At 41.5% G+C, this 12,405-nt stretch overlaps 1 protein-coding gene across 1 annotated transcript in view; it reads left to right on the top strand.

Moving 5' to 3' along the window:
• The window catches only part of MED13L (mediator complex subunit 13L), a 185,292-nt gene that overhangs the window by 73,003 nt on the left and 99,884 nt on the right, over positions 1-12,405 (top strand).

Below are 12,405 nucleotides of genomic sequence, written 5' to 3'. Positions count from 1 at the left end.
CCACTCAGCAGGCTGAGAGGTTCTCCATGGATTCCTTCTTTTTTCAACTCTTTTGCTCTTGGGAATCTGCAGGTAGCGAGGTTGAAAAGATCCCTGTGGACTATAAATTCATTTTCTTTTTGAACTGGATTGAACGTTGTCCTTTTAAAGGCAACCCTGCAAGGGGAATAGGAAGATCCCACCCTGCATTCCAGAGCCAGTAGCCCTTCATAGTTTATACAGTAAGTCCTCGACTTACAACAGTCCATTTAGTGACAGTTCAGAGCTACTACGGCACTGAAAAAAGCGACTTACAAATAAATACAAATACAATCACAGAGTTGGAAGGGACCTTGGAGGTCTTCTAGTCCAACCCTTGCCTAAGCATGAAACCTTATATTGTTTCAGGCAAATGGCTATCCAACATCTTCTTAAAAACTTCCAGTGTTGGGGCATTCACAACTTCTGGAGGCAAGTTGTTCCACTGGTTAATTGTTCTCACTGTCAGGAAATTTCTCCTCTTTTCTAAGTTGCTCCTCTCCTTGATTAGTTTCCACCCATTGCTTCTTGTGCTACCCTCAGGTGCCTTGGAGAATAGTTTGACTCCCTCTTCTTTGGGGCAACCCCTGAGATATTGGAAGACTGCGATCCTGTCTCCCTTAGTCCTTCTTTTCATTAAACTAGGCATACCCTGTTCCTGCAGCCGTTCTTCCTGCAACTTAGAACTGAGGAGAAATTTCCTGACAGTGAGAACAATGGGTGGAGACTAATCAAGGAGAGAAGTAACCTAGAACTAAGGAGGAATTTCCTGACAGTGAGAACAATTAATCAGTGGAACAGCTTGCCTCCAGAAGTTGTGAATGCCCCAACACTGGAAGTCTTTAAGAAGATGTTGGATAGTCATTTGTCTGAAACAGTATAAGGTTTCTTGCCTAGGCAGGGGGTTGGATTAGAAGGCCTCCAAGATCCCTTCCAACTCTACTATTGTATTTCCCTCTGAAAGTTAATATAGAATGGAAATATCATTTTGATTTATGTCGATGTTATTATTGAGCTTTTAAAGATGCCATCTGTAATTTTCTTGTGTGTAGAATCTGAAACTGTCAGAGGAAGGATTTTTTTCTTCTCTGTGACCTGACCGTGCGCGGTTTGTTCAAAAAAGCATTTTTTGGGGAGGGAGGGGGGGATGCAATTGTTAGAGTTCGCAGAACGTTCTTGCCAATTGCGTAGGACAGAAGATATCAGACAGAGAATTTGTGGGGAATAATAACACCAGGACATCTGTGTTTTTGTATGATCATTTCAGAGCTGGCTGGTCTCCAATTTCTGTCACCCTTATTGTCGATGTATTCTTTTGTGACCGAATGCGTTTGCAGGAAAGGGAAAGTGTGCGGGGCAGCAGGGACAGAAATGGTAGCAATTAGCGAGCATTTTCTTAAAAAGCCTTTCAAACAAGCTTGTTGGAAAAAGACTTTTCTCCCTTAAGTCTCGTGACTGAAACTTTACTTGGGTTAGATGGCTGTCTTAAGTTCTTGAGACGTCTTATTTTGTCTTTCTGTCCATGTCTGCCTGTCTGCCAGCCAGCCAGACAGCCAGCCAGTCGGTCTGTCTCTATCTCTATCTGTCTCTATCCCTTCCTCCCTCCCTCCCTCCCTCCCTCCCTCCCTCCATTCCTTCTTTCTCCCTCCCTCCTTCCTTTCTGTCTCTCTATTATCTCTCTGTCTCTGCATCATTTCTTTTATCTATATATTATCTATCTATTATCTAGCTATAATTTATCATCTATTATCATCTATCATCTATTAACATCTATTATCTATTAGTCTGTTTATCCACCCACCCACCCACCCATCCATCCACCCATCCTCTCTCCCTGTCTCTATTATCTATCATCTACCCATCCTCTCTGTATCTGTCTTATCTGTTTATTTATTCCCAATTCCTCCCCTTGGACAGTTCAAGGCATGGGATACATGGAGACAGATCTTTTTCAACTGCACATTTCCTATTTCTGGAACACGCAATCCCCTAAAATCTGTACCTCACTCCTATCTGTTGAGTTCTGCGGGAAAGCAGGTGAAGAGCTAAAATGCGGATTGTTTTTAATTTCAATGGCTTTTTTATCCCCTTTCACCATTATCATATTTCTATGATAATTCATATTGCAATTTTACAAGTTTTTATTTAAATGTTGGCTACTCTGAAGTAAGGCGGGATATAAATGCTAAATATGGATCGTTTTATGTATAGGTCGTTTTTTCTCCCCAGTTGGAGATTTGGGGGGGTGGGAAATTAGATGTATCTAGGATCTAAGCGCTTATTGTCCTGCTCTACAAAGGGAAAATGAAATGGCACCTTGTTCATCTTTGTATATTTATAAGTTATTTCAGCCGTGCTCTGCAAACGCATTTGTGTCTGTTGCGTTTGTGATTCAGGTCTGGTTGCCATGGAAAATGGGGGAATTATGCCTTAGCTGCCTGTAGTGTTTCCTTCTTCGGTTTATTGTTCACTCTTGCAGTGTGTGTGTGTGTGTGTGTGTGTGTGTGTGCGCGCGCGCGCGTGCATTGGTATTTGCAACTCGCCCTATTTGCCTTCGTCGCTCTGTTTTCATTTTTTATTTTGTAAATCTTCACGTGTTGTAAAATATGAATTCAGACAAGCTGCTGGGAAGGCAGGATTGAAGTCTTATTGGTGGAAATAAGGTGATTGTTGGAATATAAAAAAGGGTTGTAGTGTAGCACTGAACATGCAGAAAATTACATGTTGGCACTGGGATATTTCCATGTAAACTTTGAAATCCTGGAATGCCATTAGTAGCCATTTGGGTATAAGTATTCAGCTAGACAAGGGGATGCGGTAGCTCAGTGGCTAAGATGCTGAGCTTGTCGATCAGAAGGGTCGACAGTTTGACGGTTTGAATCTCTAGCTCTGTGTGACGGACTGAGCTCCTGTTACTTGTCCCAGCTTCTGCCAACCTAGCAGTTCGAAAGCATGTAAAAATGCAAGTAGAAAAATAAGAATCACTTTTGGTGAGAAGGGAACAGCATTCTGTGCGCCTTCAGTGTTTAGTCATGCTGCCTACATAACTATGGAGACGTCTTCGGACAGCGCTGGCTCTTCGGCTTTGAAACGGAGATGAGCATCACCCCCCAGAGTCGGGAACGACCAGCACATATGTGTGAGGGGAACATTTACCTTTATCTATTCAGCTAGTTAGGCTAATTGCACGATTCAGTAAGATGTAGTTTGGTTGGTTGGACAGCCAGCCAGATGTTTAAGCTGAATTTGGCATTTTTATCCGCCTGTTGAAACCTTTCCATGCATTATTATTATGGTTATATTATGGTTAGGCACATAATCAGCCCGATGTTTAGATTGGATGTAGTATTTTTATCTACCTAACAAGTCTTTCCCAAGCATTGTTTTGGTCGTTGATGTTAAAGTATCCTTGCAAGATTTAAGCTGTTCCAAGGAAAGCTGCCATTTGCTATTGACCGATGGTGATTTTGTCAATGCCGATGATATTCTCGTGGTTCTCCCCCGTTGTTTTGGGATTGCACCCAAGGCGTCTGTTAATATTGGTAGTGACTTTGCTTTCTTTTGCCACGGTTATTCGGTTTCCAAAAACTCAGTTATCTTTGCCAGTGTACATGTAAACATTTGGGGGCTATAAAACTTCAGCTTTCATATTGTAAAGGCTCTGTGTTAACCTGCAGCATGCACATAACATGCACATCTTCTGCGCATTTATCCCATTAGAGAACCGCAATTACTTTCTGCACATCGTCATTTGTTTCCGTGGACTCTCTAGACTTTAAGTGAGGTGACTTTTTGAGAGCTGTATGCAACAAAATTTCATTTTAAAGTGTGCTGATTAGTGTACATTTAAAGTGACAATAAGGTTATTCTAAGTTCTAAGTGCATCTAGTCAAGGCTGTGGTTTCCCCAGTTGCAATGGATGGCTGTGAAGGTTGGACCATAAGGAAGGCTGAGTGCCAAAGAATGGAGGCTTTTGAAATCTGGTGCTGGAGAAGACTCCTGCGAGTCCCTTGGACTGCAAGGCCATCCAACTGGTCAGTCCTAGAGGAGATCAACCCTGACTGCTCTTTAGAAGGCCATATCCTGAAGAGGAAACTCCAATACTTTGGCCACCTTATGAGAAGGAAGGACTCCCTGGAGAAGAGCCTCGTGTTGGGAACGATGGAGGGCAAAAGAAGAAGGGAATGGCAGAGAAGGAGGTGGCTGGATGGAGTCACCGAAGCTGTCAGCGTGAGCTTCAATGGACTCCCGGGGATGGTAGAGGACAGGAAGGCCTGGAGGAACGTTGTCTATGGGTGTTGCGATGGGTTGGACACTACATCACAGCTAACAACAAGTGTCAACTGGATGTCGTTAGAGATAGTGGTTCACTGGTGGTCATACCTTCTAGAGCATCAGAGGCTGGTTCTATGGAGAAAGGTTTTTCCGTGGACCAGAGGAGGGTGTGGATTGCATGCTGCCTGCATCCCACAGATGGGGCTTCGGTTGTTTGCATGGCCCGGTTGCTGGCATGCCACAGAACGGTGCCAGTCCACCGTCGGAGACCCCTGTTCTAGAGTATGACTTCAAAATGTGACTATATTGTGGTGTTACTTTGAGATGAAAGCTGCAGATGCTTACCTCACAAATATACGGAATGGGCCAATTCATCACGGCCAACTCACTGTGGGACAATTTGCCGCAGGACAATTCCAACAATTCAATTTAATTATTTAAAATAATTTTTAAGAAAATATTTTAAGTTTGGTCATTTAACATTTCATTTTGTCCCTCCTTTGGTATCCTTTCTTTTGTGTCTCTATTCCACAATTTCTCCAAGGTCAGTGTAACTCTTGTCCCGCAGCCAGTTGTCTGGTGGCGAATTGGCCACGGCAAGTTGTCCTAGACCCACAAATACATTCCACCACACTCTGTGTGGGTTTTTAGTGAAAGTGCCAGGCCCATGAATTTCAGATGTCTCTCCCCCCCCCCCCAAAAAAAAAATATTCTCATGCCTGCAGAAGTTGTGAATGCTCCAACACTGGAAGTCTTTAAGAAGATGTTGGATAGACATTTGTCTGAAGTGATGTAGGGTTTCCTGCCTAAGCAGGGGGTTGGACTAGAAGACCTCCAAGGTCCCTTCCAACTCTGTTATTCTATGCTATGCTACGCTACGCTATGCTATGTTATGCTGAATTCTGAAGGGTTAAAATGTACAGGAGGTATAAATAGACCAACAGAGAGTTCTCTTCTTTTAACTGCGAAGGCTTTATTACGTTTGAGCAATAAAAATAGATCACTTTCCAACTGAAGAGGAAAAGGAAACGTTACAGTACAGAACAAGGGACTGGTTCCTCCACCCCACCCCTTTGAACCTCTCTGTATCCTCAGGCTGTGTAATCTTATACATCGGAGATGAACAATAGATCTGCTAAATTGCTTGTCCAGATTACAAATGTTACTAACTGTTCATCTATAGCTTGTGTGGCCAATTTTCGCTGGACTTGACCATCCGGATTTGAAATCCCAATTTTATGCATTGTAAGAGAATCTCTGTAATACCCATTTTGGGGGATTATTATGTGTCAATCTTCCTGTGGCAGCGGTGGTGGTGGTGGTGGTGGAAAACGACTACTTGTTTTTAACAAATCCTAAAGCTCAGCTTGCTAAGCTCCCTCTGCTGGCTGCGTGCTTCACTTAGCAACCAATATATAATGCGTTTTGACCTCGCTGGTTCAGCATTTTTCTTTTCAGTGCGCAGGTGTGTCTAAACCAGGGAATTTTAGTCTCTCCTCTTTACACCGTCCGGATCGATCCTCATTTGCAAGAGTCAAGGGCCTCGAAACTATCCAAACTCAAATAGAACAACAAACGGAATTAACCTTCCTTCCTATCGAAGAACCAAATACATTTATAAGGTATAAAAACGCCTTTTATCTGGCTGCTTTTATATTTAGAGGTGAGCAGGCCCTTTGGTTTCAAGATTGCTTGGCTAAAGGTCCATGACGAGGGATTAAGAGCAACAGCCATCCCTTTGGTACTATGTCAATAAAGTAAAAAATTATGACTGGAAATTTTCCTTGAGGACAGGTTGGATCAGACCGTTTACTCTGAAGCTTCCATTTGTCATTTGGCAGGTTTTCTTTCTTTCTTTCTTTCTTTCTTTCTTTCTTTCTTTCTTTCTTTCTTTCTTTCTTTTTTTTCTTCCTTCCTTCCTTCCTTCCTTCCTTCCTTCCTTCCTTCCTTCCTTCCTTCCTTCCTCCTTCCTTCCTTCCTTCTCTCTCTCTTCCTTTCTTTCTTTCCCTCTTTCTTTCTATACTTCTTTCTCTCTCTTTCTCACTTTCTCTCTCTCTCTCACTTCTTTCTTTCTTTCCTTCTTTCCTTCCTTCCTTCTTTCCCTCTTTCTTTCCTTCTCTCTCTCTCTCTCTCTCTCACTTTCGCTCTCTCCTTCCTTCCTTCCTTCCTTCCTTTTTTTCATAGCTTTTGAACAGTCATAACTGTCGGAGTTCCACTTCATAGAATTTGGCACATCCAGCCTGCATTTTCGAGCAGCACGTTCCAGATCCTTTGCCTCAATCCCGAAATGGCCTCAGACTCTTGTTCCCCTCAAAAGAAACCTTGTGCTTAATTTTCATTTTTTCAGACTAGATGACAGCAGAAAGCAGACCGTGTGTGTGTGTGTGTGTCTGTGTCTGTGTCTGTGTGTGTGTGTGTGTGTGTTTGCAGACTTCTTGTTTTACCGGGAAGAGTTTTTCGAAATAAAATGAGATGATAATGCAAGACACCGAGTCTGGCTAGGTGACGGGTATCCAGTCAACTTGGGCTGAGCTCTAAAAATTCATTTGGATTGATCTCAATTTGCATTCCGAGAGCGACGACCAGGAAGTCCTGGGGGTGTGGGGTGGGGTGTAGTTTAATCTGGAAAGTTGAAAACACATCCCGGAAGGAAGCAGTGGGAAATTGTCTCTGCGTTGTTGTGTTAAGAAGCGTCATCAGTAACGGAGCCCCACTGGAAGGAAACTTTGATCTAATAGCCCAGAGAAGATGGTTTGCTTCTCCACTTCGGTGCATCCTGCCTATAATGCAGAAGGATAGGAGATTTTGGTAATATGAATTCTTACTTTATCTGAGAGCTCTTATTTTATTTATTCATGTTGTTGCTAGTTGGCAGCACATAACTCCCAGATGGCCCCGACCCCCTCTCTGCCTCCGACGCAGAGCCCTCGTCCGAGCCTTCCCCAGACTCCAGGACTGCCCCATGTTCCACCCCAACCTCCTCATTGTTCGAATCTGCCGGCAGCTCCACTGGCCGCTAGCAGGCCACAACAGTACCTAGCAGTGGTGGGTTTCAAATTTTTTTTGAACCTACTCTGTGGGTGTGGCCTCCTTTGTGGGAGCGGCTTGCTGGCCATGTGATCTGGTAGGAGTGGCTTGCCGGCCATGTGTTTTCTCTCTCTCTCTCTCTCTGTCTCTCTCTCTCTCTCTTTCCTTCCTTTTGTCTCTCTGTCCCTTTTTCCTTTTTTCCTTTTTTTCTTTTTTTCTTTTTTTCTTCCTTTCTTTCTCTTTCTCTCTCTGTGTGAGTCTGTGTGTGTGTGTGTGTGTGTATCAGTGGTGGGTTTCAAAAATTTTTGGAACCTCTTCTGTAGGTGTGGCCTGCTTTCCGGGTCCACTGGTGGAACCTCTTCTAACTGGTTCGGTAGATTTGACGAACCGGTTCTACCGAACTGGTCCAAACTGGTAGGAACCCACCTCTGGTACCTAGGTTGTATCCCCCCCCCCTTTCAACATTTATACTGGCCTATCCCATACATCCCCTAGACATTTGGCTGTCTGAAGTGGCTTGAAATGTGAAAGATCCAGTTTAGGTGAAATTTCTCCGCCTGGTTCCTTCAAAGCAATTCTTTCTTCACGCAAGGCAGAATTTGTGTGTTTGGTTTTTGCTCTTCTTAAAAGACAGAGATAACAGCAATGTTTAATCGTCTTTAAAACAAAGCTTTGGTTTTTCAGCTTATTAGTCCGAAGAGAACATGTTTATTAGGTGCTTTAATGTAATTGCTTTAAAAATCTTCACACATAGACACACGCACAAAGATTTTTTAAAAAAATATATAAGCTATATATTTTATATGCCTGTGTGTATGTAAACACATACAAAGATATAAAATATATAGCTTATATATTTTAAAAAACTATTTGTCTGTGTGTATATGTGATACATACACATACACACACATTTATACACACACACACACATATATACACACATACACAGACACACAATCTCCTGCCAGACTCAAATGATTTTGGTGGCTTACAATGCCCAGTGTTGTCATATTTCAAAGAAGCAATTATCTCGGTGATTTTGTTGTTAAACTGTCCTGGTAGAACACGGCCACAATTACTTTCTGTGCAAGTGTGAAAGTCTTGAATTAGAATAAATTTCAGATCACGCTGAGCGCCCTGTGACTTACTCACGGGCTAGAAGAGGAATCGAAACGTTAAAAAAGAAAAAGAAAAAAAAAGTTACAGGCCAAAACAAGAGTCCGCAGCTTCTGCTTCTGTCTAATAATATTCTGCCCATCGACCCTTGAGAAGTAGGCCTGCGCTCGGGCCCAGGGAAAGTGGCTGAGTCTTATTTAAAACTGCCTTTTTAAATGGCGCATTTTCAGCTTTTTTATGTTTATGTAACCGTGTTTTTCCAGTATCTGGAAGTGCTGAAAAAAACACAAAGGAGTTGGCGATAACATAGCAATATAATCCCGAAAGCAAGTGAAAAGACCGAATAAAAGAGACGTTGTTTTTCATAGTTCTATAAAGAGCATTTCAAGGGAAACCCAATATAAAGAGCCCAACGTGAAACATATCACAATCAATGAGCAAAATGAGGTGGCAGAGACATTCTGTTTAAAGTGGAAACCAGGTGAAAAAACTAATGACAGAGTTGAAAGGCTTCTACAGATGATCGTAAGCATTGCGTCAGACTTATTAAAAGCCAGTTTATTGGATTTGATTTGTATTTTTTGGGGGGGGGGGATTTTTGTGCCTGTAGGGGCATTGACCGGCTTAACATATATATGTGTTGTGTATTTGTGTGTGGCTACCCGTTACAATGAAAAAAAAAAGCTCAGTTCCTCTTAGCTTTCCAACATAATAAAAGTATCTTTCCTTAATCAAAGGTGATCATTGTTGTATCTTTGAGAGAGATTTTTTCTTAAATCATGTAATGGGAATGCCTTAGTTTTAGCACTCTATTAAAAAACAGTAAACATTAAAAGCTCAGCTGTTTCCACTCTAGGCATATCTATTAAATTGTTTGTTAATATTCTCATGCTGCAGAGTGTCCTTAGTCAGGGATCGAATGGCTTGCCTGTCTGTCTGTCTGACTCTGTCCGTCTGACTATCTATCTATCTATCTATCTATCTATCTATCTATCTATCTATCTATCTATCTATCTATCTATCTATCATCTATCTATCATCTATCTATCTATCTATCTATCTATCTATCTATCTATCTACCTATCATCTACCTATCTATTATCTATCTATCTATCTATCTATCTATCTATCTATCTATCTATCTATCTATCTATCATCCATCCATCCATCCATCCATCCATCCATCCATCCATCCACCCACCCACCCACCCACCCACTGTGTTTCCCTGAAAACAAGACAGGGTCTTATTTTCTTTTGACGTCCAAAATAAGCACATGGCCTTATTTTCAGTGAGGTCTTAAGATTTTTGAGGTGCAGGAGGCGGTGAGCATGGTCACCTCATGGTTGCAATATTTGGGGGAGGGCTTATTTTCAGGGAAGGTCTTATTTTAGCGCATGCACCCAAAAGCCCGATTGGGCTTATTATCTGGGGAGGTCTTATTTTCAGGGAAACAGAGCATCCATCCATCCATCCATCTATCATCTGTCATCTATTATCTATTATCCATTATCCATTATCCATTATCCATTATCTATTATCTATTATCTATTATCTATTTTCCATCCATTCATCCATCCATCCATCCATCCATCCATCCATCTATATCTGTCATCTATTATCTATCATGTATTCTGTCTCTATCTATCTATCTATCTATCTATCTATCTATCTATCTATCTATCTATCTATCTATCTATCTATCTGTCATCTATTATCTATCATGTATTCTTTCTTTCTGTCTGTCTGTGTCTGTCTGTCTATCTATCTATCTATCTATCTATCTATCTATCTATCATCATCATCATCATCATCATCATCATCATCATCTATCTATCATCTGACATCTATTATCTATTTTCCATCCATCTATCTATATCTGTCATCTATCATGTATTCTGTCTGTCTGTCTGTCTGTCATCTATCTATCATATACTCTTTCTGTCTGTGTCTGTCTGTCTGTCTGTCTGTCTGTCTGTCTGTCTGTCTATCTATCTATCTATCTATCTATCTATCATCTGACATCTATTATCTATTATCTATTTTCCATCCATCCATCCATCCATCCATCCATCCATCCATCCATCCATCTATCCATCCATCCATCATCTATATCTGTCATCTATTATCTATCATGTATTCTGTCTGTCTGTCTGTCTATCTATTTATCTGTCATCTATTATCTATCATGTATTCTTTCTGCCTGCCTGCCTCCCTGCCTGCCTGCCTACCTGTCTGTCTCTGTCTGTCTGTCTATCGCATGCATGCATGCATGCATGCATGCATTTGTAGTAGCCTCAAAGCAAACAGGGTAATGTAATATATAATGATCAGATGGCAAAGATATTTTCCCCATCGTTTGAATACAGTACACGATGACACACTTCCTTAGCTAAAAGCAGCCCAAGACATGTGAGCAGCAGACAGGGCTTTGTTGCACATACCGTAGCAGCCAGTCCCTTTAGAGTCGGAACGCACTTCAAACACGTAATTTGCAGGGTATCGGCGGTATTGCAACAATGATAGATCAAATAGCCTCGCCTTTGAATAGACAGTTTATGGCCTTAATGCAGTATTTCAGAATCAATGCTGTTTTGTTGGCTTTGCGTACGTCAGTTTCTAGAACACCCTGATACTTTTGCATTTGTCACTTAAATGGACAAATTCAACCGGAGATAAAATGCTGTTAGTTCCAGTCTGCGGTAATTGGATTTTTGATATATTTATTTAATGTAGACGTTTGCCAATGAATTGGATTTTCAGATTGATTTTTTTTAATGCTGAAGAAAAAGAGCATCATAGAGAGAGAGAGAGAGAGAGAAAAACAGTTTCATTTTTTAAAAAAAAATGTACGAAAAAGTCTCCATCTGTAATTGTTTGCTTCCTTATCTCGTGCGCCACACTTTAGTCTAAAAAGCTTTTCAGCACAACAGAGGAAGAAATTGATTTCCAGTCATTTTTAATGACTAAGCAACTAATCGTGTCCCATAACATATGTTCCCCGGCCTTTCTGCAGCAGGCCAATGGCAGGACAATAGTAAGTCAGTGTGCAGGACAATAACTTTTAATTAATGCCGTTATCTGAGATGTAGAAGCCGTAGATGGGAATAACTCTGGACTTCTTTGTGAGTACTGTACTTTGTGAGTGCAGATATTTGTTTAAAGGTCAGCTGCACGTTAGGTAGGGTAGGACACCCAGTGACACAGCAGGATGGGGGATATTAATCTTGTGCCCCTGCTATTTTTACCATACAAATCCTACCTTTTCAAACCAGCTGTTTGCCCTACTGAAGGATGTGGAATCTCTCTGGCTTTTGTTTTTAAACAAAGTTGTTTTAAAGTTATTTATAACAAAAAGAGCCGAGGTGGTGCAGTGGTTAAGTGCAGCACTGCAGGCTACTGCTAGATCAGCAGTTCAGCGGTTCAAATCTCACCGGCTCAGGGTTGACTCAGCCTTCCATCCTTCCGAGGTGGGTAAAATGAGGACCCAGATTGTTGGGGGCAATATGCTGACTCTCTGTAAACCGCTTAGAGAGGCCTGAAAGGCCTATGAAGCGGTATATAAGTCTACTGCTATTGCTATTGCTATTGCTATTATGGTAGGATTTGGAAAGCTTTTGGTCACTCTGAAGCTGAAGAGTCAAGTCCTTCATTCCCAAAATATTTAGATTGATGGTAATCGCTCCCCATATGTCTGACGAATCCAATTTTAGTTACCTAGGATTCTGATAGAGAGTGGATCCACCGAGTACATAGCAGAGATAAGCTTAGTATTGTGCCATCCAGTTCGTCAGCTTCTGTTCCTCCTTTGATTGATGATGTTTAAATTTTTGTACAATCGACAGCAGCTATATGAATAGTCAAAGCGCATATTGGTGAAGAGAGCGAATCTTTGGAAAGGTAGATGAAATAGATACAATCGCGGTGAGAAATTAAGCATGGCAGCTGTTCTGATCTCAGGATTTAAACA

The sequence above is a fragment of the Thamnophis elegans genome, chromosome 13, assembly GCF_009769535.1.
Source record: "Thamnophis elegans isolate rThaEle1 chromosome 13, rThaEle1.pri, whole genome shotgun sequence".
NCBI classification, from domain to species: domain Eukaryota; kingdom Metazoa; phylum Chordata; class Lepidosauria; order Squamata; family Colubridae; genus Thamnophis; species Thamnophis elegans.
The sequence above is the reverse complement of the archived record's forward strand: the minus strand, read 5'-3'. Positions and strand labels throughout refer to the sequence as shown.